Here is an 11,923-nt window from a genome sequence, read left to right on the forward strand (position 1 = left end):
TACCACCTGACCCATGGGCCAGCACAGAACACTACCACCCTACCCAAAGGCCAATATAGAATACTACCACCCGACCCAAAGGCCAATATAGAATACTACCACCGAAACCATGGGCCAATACAGAATACTACCACCCCGATCCATGGGCCAATACGGAATACTGTCACCCGACCCACAGGCCAATACAGAATACTACCACCCAACCCATGGGCCAATACAGAATACTACCACCCAACCCATGGGCCAATAATGAATACTACCACCCAACATAGGAGCCAGCACAGAATACTACCACCCGACCCACAGGCCAATAGTGAATACTACCACCCAACCCAATGGGCCAATAGTGAATACTACCACCCAACATAGGGGCCAGAACAGAATACTGTCACCCGACCCACAGGCCAATACAGAATACTACCACCCAAAATAGGAGCCAACACAGAATACTACCCTACTGACCCATGGGCCAATACTGAATGCTACCACTTGACCAATGGGCAAATACAGAACACTACCACCCGATCCATGGGCCAATACTGAATACTACCCCTTGACCAATGGGCAAATACAGAACACTACCACCCGATCCATGGGCCAATAGTGAATACTACCACCCAACATAGGAGCCAGCACAGAATACTACCACCCAACCCACAGGCCAGTACAGAATACTATCGCCTGACCCCTGGGCCTCTGACCAGCTGTAGGGCCTCTAGTATAAACAACAGTGTGAACTATGCAGCTCACACCAACCTCGGAGGAGAAACCATGCCTGAAGAAGATGAGGATGTTATTATGTAAATAGAACCCAAAGCACAGATCATGAGAATCCCTCAATACTCATCATGGGAAAATTTTTCCTGACATTTTGGAAGTAATTATCAGAAAGTCAGGAACTCCACACAGCGTGGGAACAATTCCCAGACCAAGACACCAGTCCTATGTACACCGCGGTTCTTGTTGTTCTGAGGACTTGGCCGAGTATGGGAGGTCCGGGCTCACGAGGGGTTAATGATAAGGAGCGGGATGTATAAAACATTAAATGAACGTACAGCGCCATGAGCGTCCATTAGAGTTTATAAATAAAACAAAAGACTCGGAAGACAGATTGGATGGATTCTGTCCGACTGATCGATGGGAAATTTGTTACCAAGCCAGAGCCTGACCTTGCCAGGAGCAACGGGGCCCCCGAGATAGGGAGCTACAATGTTTAAAAAAAATCTATATACTTCTGTTCCCAACACCCCCCCCCCCCCACCCTCCTTTTCAAATCAAATAGTAATAATAATAATAATCAATTAAGTCTACGATTACAGATCTGTAATAAAATGCCTAAAAAAAAAAAGTTTTTTTAGACATCTTATATTACTATAGTATTATTATTAGTAATTTATTTATAATTTTTTTGTATTATATTAATATACTTTACAATTATTACAGTATATTTTATATTATTATGTATAATTATAATGTTATATTAATGTATAATATTACACACCTGTAATAAAATGCCTAAAAAAAGAGTTTTTAGACATCTTATAATACTATAGTATTATTATTAGTAATTTATTTATAATTTTTTTGTATTATATTAATATACTTTACAAATATTACAGTATATATTATTATGTATAATTTTAATGTTATATTAATGTCTAATATTACACACCTGTAATAAAATGCCTAAAAAAAGTGTTTTTAGACATCTTATATTACTATTTTATTGTTATTAGTAATTTATTTATAATTTTTTTGTATTATATTAATATACTTTACAAATATTACAGTATATATTATTATGTATAATTTTAATGTTATATTAATGTCTAATATTACACATCTGTAATAAAATGCCTAAAAAAAGTGTTTTTAGACATCTTATATTACTATTTTATTGTTATTAGTAATTTATTTATAATTGTTTTGTATGATATTAATATACTTTACAATTATTAAAGTATATTTTATATTATTATGTATAATTTTAATGTTATATTAATGTCTAATATTACACATCTGTAATAAAATGCCTAAAAAAAAGTGTTTTTAGACATCTTATATTACTATTTTATTGTTATTAGTAATTTATTTATAATTGTTTTGTATTATATTAATATACTTTACAATTATTAAAGTATATTTTATATTATTATGTATAATTTTAATGTTATATTAATGTCTAATATTACACATCTGTAATAAAATGCCTAAAGAAAAAATTTTTTTTAGAAATTTATTTATAATTTGTTTGTATTATATTAATATACTTTACAAATATCACAGTATATTTTATATTATTATGTATAATTTTAATGTTATATTAATGTCTAATATTACACATCTGTAATAAAATGCCTAAAAAAAGTGTTTTTAGACATCTTATATTACTATATTATTGTTATTAGAAATTTTTAAATAATTTTTTTAGTATATTAATATACTTTACAATTATTGCAGTATATATTATATTATTATGTATAATTTTATTGTTATATTTATCTATTATTTACCTATTATGTATGGTATATTGCTATATCACAGAACTACGATTATACAGTTTTTAATAATTATTATAAATTATATTGATATATCAGAATGTGATATTGATGTATTATCTATCCCATTATTATTTTTTTTTTTTTATGTTATTTGATATATTATGCAATCATTTGATATATATTTTTTGTATATTATAGTGATATATTATTCAATGAATATATTATATAATATACACAGTATAACTCTCAAAGAATTATGGTTATGCAATTATTTATAATATTGATGCGATATATCGGTATATTCTATCATTATTTAAAAATATTATTTTATTTTAATGTATTACACAATAATTTATCATTATTATATATTTTATTTATATATTATATATTATACTGCTATATTACAGAATAATGGGTATAAAATGATGCAGAAATATTATTATTTCCTCCTTATTTATTATATAATTTTTATTTAAAATTATTTAGAATTCTTAAATATTATATTGGTAATACCTGTTAAAAAATATTATATTGGTATATTATGTCTTTGGTATTGATATATTTTATGTTATATTGATATATTATGTAATTATTTAGAATTCATATATATCATATTGGTAATACCTGTTAAAAAAATATTATGTTGGTATATTATTATTGATACATTTTATCCTATATTGAAACATGAAATAATGTAAAGCGCTGAGCAAACCGTTGGCGCTATATAAATCCTGTATAATATTAATAATTTATAATTATTTAACCTTTTATTGCCATTATCTGAATCATGTGACTTAGGCCTTTTCTTTTCTTTAAAAAAAAAAAAAAATAAAAAATGTACCCAGCTGCTATGCACTTATTGGGGCTGCCATTGCACAGACTGGTAGAGACACACTGATGTTCCCAGTGAATGGCTGCGCAGGGGTGGTGTATCAGCACAAGTCTTGGCCATTGGAGGACAGGAAGGCTGTGATTCCAGAACAGCCAGAAAACTGACCACGCTGGGAAGGACGTGCCGTCGTGTCTAGTGTGGTCAGTTTGAAACAGGAAAGCAGAGGGACTGGAGGGAACCCCAGGGATTTCACACAAAGGAAGCAATACAAAGAGAATGGGAAACCTCGGGTGCGGCAGGCACAGATCACGTACATATTGTATTGTGAATGATCTCTATGAGCACACGAGGAGCAGCAGGACCTTGCCGGGGTGACTTTTCATTTCCAGGGACATTGTGTAGGAGAGCAGGCGGGCCGGGATCTCACATTATGGATCTGATGTCCTTGTCTTCTGCCAAACAGATCTGCAGCAGTCAGAGAATTCAGAGTATAAATAGTTCTCTTCCTTCCTGTGTCAGAGCCAAAAGTCCTGAATCCTTTATGAGGTGCCCGTCAGGATGATATCCGCGTGCTTACCGGAGGAAAGACATTTCCTGGCACTGGCAAGTCAAAGAGGACCTGTCTGCCGGAACCAGAGGAGGCCGCCATAGGGAGGAGCAGAACGGAACGCGAATAATCCTCAGAATGTTCTGTCCACCAATGGAAGAGGAACCATTGCTGGAAATGTATTGAATATTCCATCCGGTGTGGTGTCATTCCTGTGTGATGGGGACACCTGAGTAGCAGATGAAAACTTGTACCTGACTATCCATCTATCTATTTATCATCTATAATCTATCTATCTATTATCTATCTATCTATTATCTATCTATCTATTATCTATCTATCTATCTATCTATCTATCTATCTATTATCTATTATCTATCTATCTATCTATCTATCTATCTATTATCTATCTATCTATCTATTATCTATCTATCTATCTATCTATTATCTATTATCTATCTATCTATCTATTATCTATCTATCTATCTATCCATCTATCTATTATCTATCTATTATCTATCTATCTATCTATTATCTATCTATCTATTTATCATCTATAATCTATCTATCTATTATCTATCATCTATAATCTATCTATCTATCATCTATAATCTATCATCTATCTATTATCTATCTATTATCTATCATCTATAATCTATCTATCTATCATCTATAATCTATCTATCTATTATCTATCATCTATTATCTATCTATTATCTATCTATCTATTATCTATCTATCTATCTATCTATCTATCTATCTATCTATCTATATATCTATCTATCTATCTATCTATTATCTATCTATCTATTATCTATCTATTATCTATCTATCTATCTATCTATCTATCTATCTATCTATCTATCTATCTATCTATCTATCTATCTATTATCTATCTATCTATTATCTATTATCTATCTATCTATCTATCTATCTATCTATCTATCTATCTATCTATCTATCTATTATCTATCTATCTATCTATCTATCTATTATCTATTATCTATCTATCTATCTATCTATCTATCTATCTATCTATCTATCTATCTATCTATCTATTATCTATCTATTATCTATCTATCTATCTATCTATCTATCTATCTATCTATCTATCTATTATCTATCTATTATCTATCTATCTATTATCTATCTATCTATCTATCTATCTATCTATCTATTATCTATCTATCTATCTATCTATCTATCTATCTATCTATCTATTATCTATCTATTATCTATCTATCTATCTATCTATCTATCTATCTATCTATCTATTATCTATCTATCTATCTATCTATCTATCTATCTATCTATCTATTAATCTATCTATTATCTATCTATCTATCTATCTATCTATCTATCTATCTATTATCTATCTATCTATCTATCTATCTATTATCTATCTATCTATCTATCTATCTATCTATCTATTATCTATCTATTATCTATCTATCTATCTATCTATCTATCTATCTATCTATCTATTATCTATCTATCTATCTATCTATCTATTATCTATCTATCTATCTATCTATCTATTAATCTATCTATTATCTATCTATCTATCTATCTATCTATCTATCTATTATCTATCTATCTATCTATCTATCTATCTATCTATCTATCTATCTATCTATCTATTATCTATCTATTATCTATCTATCTATCTATCTATCTATCTATCTATCTATCTATCTATTATCTATCTATCTATCTATCTATCTATCTATCTATCTATCTATTATCTATCTATCTATCTATTATCTATCATCTATCTATCTATCTATTATCTATCTATCTATCTATCTATCTATCTATCTATCTATTATCTATCTATCTATCTATCTATCTATCTATCTATCTATCTATTATCTATCTATCTATCTATCTATCTATCTATCTATCTATCTATTATCTATCTATCTATTATCTATCTATCTATCTATCTATCTATCTATTATCTATCTATTATCTATCTATCTATCTATCTATCTATCTATCTATCTATCTATTATCTATCTATCTATCTATCTATTATCTATCTATTATCTATCTATCTATCTATTATCTATCTATTATCTATCTATCTATCTATCTATCTATCTATCTATCTATCTATCTATCTATCTATCTATTATCTATCTATCTATTATCTATCTATCTATCTATCTATCTATCTATTATCTATCTATCTATCTATCTATTATCTAGATATCTATCTATCTATCTATCTATCTATCTATCTATCTATTATCTATCTATCTATCTATCTATCTATCTATCTATCTATCTATCTATTATCTATCTATCTATCTATCTATCTATCTATCTATTATCTATCTATCTATCTATCTATCTATCTATCTATCTATCTATCTATCTATCTATCTATTATCTATCATCTATCTATCTATTATCTATCTATCTATTATCTATCTATCTATCTATCTATCTATCTATCTATCTATCTATCTATTATCTATCTATCTATCTATCTATCTATCTATCTATCTATCTATCTATCTATTATCTTTCTATTATCTATCTATCTATTATCTATCTATCTATCTATTATCTATCTATCTATCTATCTATCTATCTATCTATCTATCTATTATCTATCTATCTATCTATCTATCTATTATCTATCTATCTATCTATCTATCTATCTATCTATTATCTATCTATCTATCTATCTATCTATCTATCTATCTATCTATCTATTATCTATCTATCTATCTATTATCTATCTATCTATCTATCTATCTATCTATCTATCTATCTATTATCTATCTATCTATTATCTATCTATTTATCTATCTATCTATCTATCTATCTATCATCTATCTATCTATCTATCTATCTATCTATCTATCTATCTATTATCTATCTATCTATCTATCTATCTATTATCTATCTATCTATCTATCTATTATCTATCTATTATCTATCTATCTATTATCTATCTATCTATCTATCTATCTATCTATCTATCTATCTATCTATCTATCTATCTATTATCTATCTATCTATTATCTATCTATCTATTTATCTATCTATCTATCTATTATCTATCTATCTATCTATCTATCTATCTATCTATCTATCTATCTATCTATTATCTATCTATTATCTATCTATCTATCTATCTATCTATCTATTATCTATCTATCTATTATCTATCTATCTATCTATCTATCTATCTATTATCTATCTATTATCTATCTATCTATCTATCTATCTATCTATCTATTATCTATCTATCTATTATCTATCTATCTATTATCTATCTATCTATCTATCTATCTATCTATCTATTATCTATCTATCTATCTATCTATTATCTATCTATCTATCTATCTATCTATCTATCTATCTATTATCTATCTATCTATCTATCTATCTATCTATCTATCTATTATCTATCTATCTATCTATCTATCTATTATCTATCTATCTATCTATCTATCTATCTATCTATCTATCTATTATCTATCTATCTATCTATTATCTATCTATCTATCTATCTATCTATCTATCTATTATCTATCTATCTATCTATCTATCTATCTATCTATCTATCTATTATCTATCTATCTATCTATTATCTATCTATCTATTTATCTATCTATCTATCTATTATCTATCTATCTATCTATCTATCTATCTATCTATCTATCTATCTATTATCTATCTATTATCTATCTATCTATCTATTATCTATCTATTATCTATCTATCTATCTATCTATTATCTATCTATCTATCTATCTATCTATCTATTATCTATCTATCTATCTATCTATCTATCTATCTATCTATCTATCTATCTATTATCTATCTATCTATCTATCTATCTATTATCTATCTATTATCTATCTATCTATCTATCTATCTATCTATCTATCTATCTATCTATCTATCTATCTATCTATTATCTATCATCTATCTATCTATTATCTATCTATCTATTATCTATCTATCTATCTATCTATCTATCTATCTATCTATCTATCTATTATCTATCTATCTATCTATCTATCTATTATCTATCTATTATCTATCTATCTATCTATCTATCTATCTATCTATCTATCTATTATCTATCATCTATCTATCTATTATCTATCTATCTATTATCTATCTATCTATCTATCTATCTATCTATCTATTATCTATCTATCTATCTATCTATCTATCTATCTATCTATCTATTATCTTTCTATTATCTATCTATCTATTATCTATCTATCTATCTACCTATCTATCTATCTATTATCTATCTATCTATCTATCTATCTATCTATCTATCTATCTATCTATTATCTATCTATCTATCTATCTATCTATTATCTATCTATCTATCTATCTATCTATCTATCTATCTATCTATCTATCTATCTATTATCTATCTATCTATCTATTATCTATCTATCTATTATCTATCTATCTATCTATTATCTATCTATCTATCTATCTATCTATCTATCTATCTATCTATCTATTATCTATCTATCTATTATCTATCTATTTATCTATCTATCTATCTATCTATCTATCTATCTATCATCTATCTATCTATCTATCTATCTATCTATCTATTATCTATCTATCTATCTATCTATCTATCTATCTATCTATTATCTATCTATTATCTATCTATCTATTATCTATCTATCTATCTATCTATCTATCTATCTATCTATCTATCTATCTATCTATCTATCTATTATCTATCTATCTATCTATTATCTATCTATCTATTATCTATCTATTATCTATCTATCTATCTATCTATCTATCTATTATCTATCTATTATCTATCTATCTATCTATCTATCTATCTATCTATCTATCTATCTATTATCTATCTATTATCTATCTATCTATCTATCTATCTATCTATCTATCTATTATCTATCTATTATCTATCTATCTATCTATCTATCTATCTATCTATCTATCTATCTATCTATTATCTATCTATCTATCTATTATCTATCTATTATCTATCTATCTATCTATCTATCTATCTATCTATCTATTATCTATCTATCTATTATCTATCTATCTATCTATCTATCTATCTATCTATCTATCTATTATCTATCTATCTATTATCTATCTATCTATCTATCTATCTATCTATCTATCTATCTATCTATCTATCTATCTATTATCTATCTATCTATTATCTATCTATCTATCTATCTATCTATCTATTATCTATCTATCTATCTATTATCTATCTATCTATCTATCTATCTATCTATCTATCTATTATCTATCTATCTATCTATTATCTATCTATCTATCTATCTATCTATCTATCTATCTATCTATCTATCTATTATCTATCTATCTATCTATCTATCTATCTATCTATCTATCTATCTATCTATTATCTATCTATCTATCTATCTATCTATCTATCTATCTATCTATCTATCTATCTATCTATCTATCTATCTATCTATCTATCTATCTATCTTGTATACAGACACTACTCAGTGGCCTCAGGCCAGATGCATAATCTGGGGCCAGTGTTGGTTTCCTTGTTAATGAAGGAGTGTTGGTGGATTGTTTTCCCTGTGGAGGATCTTTTCTCATTAGTATCCGTGTTTGTTGAGTGTCTCTTCCTGCTGGGGGTGTCCTATTTCCAAAACATGGCCGTGTCCTCCTCAGATGTTCAATCCCCTGGAGATCTTGGCTTTCCTCAGCTGCCATCTTTGTGAGATCATGTCTGCTAGGTCTCTGGGGCAACCGCTGTCCACAATGGGTCGGGGACATGGTGTGCGCCCATCTGTCCCACTGGTCTCTTTATACACAAAGGTGATGACGGAGGGGGCATAGTCACCTCATACATGTCACCTTATCTCCGGGTGTCCTGTTATCTTTTCTCTGGAATCTTTTTAGTTGATAGCGTCCATGTCCTGATCTAAGAGCTCACCACCTGCGGCCTTTGTGAAAGACAAGCTCCACTCAGAAGAGAACACAAAGCCTCTTGTATAGGGTTATAAAGGACACTGCTTACCCATAAATGTATCTTCTTCTCCTGTACAAGCAGTCCTTGGTTTTATCTGCACCGTTGGTCTCCAAACTGTGACCCAATAGTCGGATGCATCCCTCTGGCAGCTTTTATCAAGCCCTTAGGGCACTATTACTGCCAATTATATGAGCCACTATTCCTCCCACAGACACTAATGATGGGGCACTATTCCTCCCACTGACACCAATGATGGGGCACTATTCCTCCCACTGACACCAATGATGGGGCACTATTCCTCCCACTGACACTAATGATGGGGCACTATTCCTCCCACTGACACCAATGATGGGGCACTATTCCTCCCACTGATACCAATGATGGGGCACTATTCCTCCCACTGACACCAACGATGGGACACTATTCCTCCCACTGACACCAGTGATGGAGCACTATTCCTCCCACTGATACCAATGATGGGACACTATTCCTTCCACTGACACCAATGATGGGGCACTATTCCTCCCACTGACACCAATGATGGGGCACTATTCCTCCCACTGATACTAATGATGGGGCACTATTCCTCCCACTGATACTAATGATGGGGCACCATTCCTCCCACTTACACCAATGATGGGGCACCATTCCTCCCACTGACACCAATGATGGGGCACTATTCCTCCCACTGACACCAATGATGGGGCACTATTCCTCCCACTGATACCAATGATGGGGCACTATTCCTCCCACTGACACCAATGATGGGGCACTATTCCTCCCACTGACACCAATGATGGGGCACTATTCCTCCCACTGATACTAATGATGGGGCACTATTCCTCCCACTGATACTAATGATGGGGCACCATTCCTCCCACTTACACCAATGATGGGGCACCATTCCTCCCACTGACACCAATGATGGAGCACTATTCCTCCCACTAATACCAATGACAGGGCACTATTCCTCCCACTGATACCAATGATGGGGCGCTATTCCTTCTACTGATACCCATGATGGGGCACTATTCCTCCCACTGACACCAATGATGGGGCACTATTCCTCCTACTGATACCAATGATGGGATACTATTCCTCTCACTAATACCAATGATGGGGCACTATTCCTCCCACTGATACCAATGATGGTGCGCTATTCCTCCCACTGACACCAATGATGGGATACTATTCCTCCTACTGATACCAATGATGGGGCACTATTTCTCCTACTGACACCAATGATGGGGCACTATTCCTCCTACTGATACCAATGATGGGGCACTATTCCTCCCACTGACACCAATGATGGGGCACTATTCCTCCCACTGACACCAATGATGGGGCACTATTCCTCCCAGTGATACCAATGATGGTGCACTATTCCTTCTACTGACACCAATGATGGGACACTATTCCTCCCACTGATACCAATGATGGGGCACTATTCCTCCCACTGACACCAATGATGGGGCACTATTTCTTCTACTTACATCAATGATGGGGCACTATTCCTCCCACTGATACCAATGATGGGGCAATATTCCTCCCACTGACACCAATGATGGGGCACTATTCCTCCTACTGATACCAATGATGGGGCACTATTCCTTCCACTGATACCAATGATGGAGCACTATTCCTCCCACTGATACCAATGATGGGGCACTATTCCTCCCACTGACACCAATGATGGGACACTATTCATCCCACTTATACCAATGATGGGGCACTATACCTCCCACTGATACCAATGATGGGGCAATATTCCTCCCACTGATACCAATGATGGGGCACTATTCCTCCCACTGACAACAATGATGGGGCACTATTCTTCCCACTGACACCAATGATGGGGCACTATTCTTCCCACTGACACCAATGATGGGGCACAATTCCTCCCACTGACACCAATGATGGGGCACTATTCCTCCCACTGATACCAATGATGGGGCACTATTCCTCCTACTGATACCAATGATGGGGCACTATTCCTCCCACTGATACCAATGATGGGGCACTATTCCTCCTACTGATACCAATGATGGGGCACTATTC

The sequence above is a fragment of the Staurois parvus genome, unplaced genomic scaffold (assembly GCF_062004578.1).
Source record: "Staurois parvus isolate SC_StPar_1 unplaced genomic scaffold, SC_StPar_1.0 ptg002105l, whole genome shotgun sequence".
In the NCBI taxonomy this organism is placed as follows: Eukaryota; Metazoa; Chordata; class Amphibia; order Anura; family Ranidae; genus Staurois; species Staurois parvus.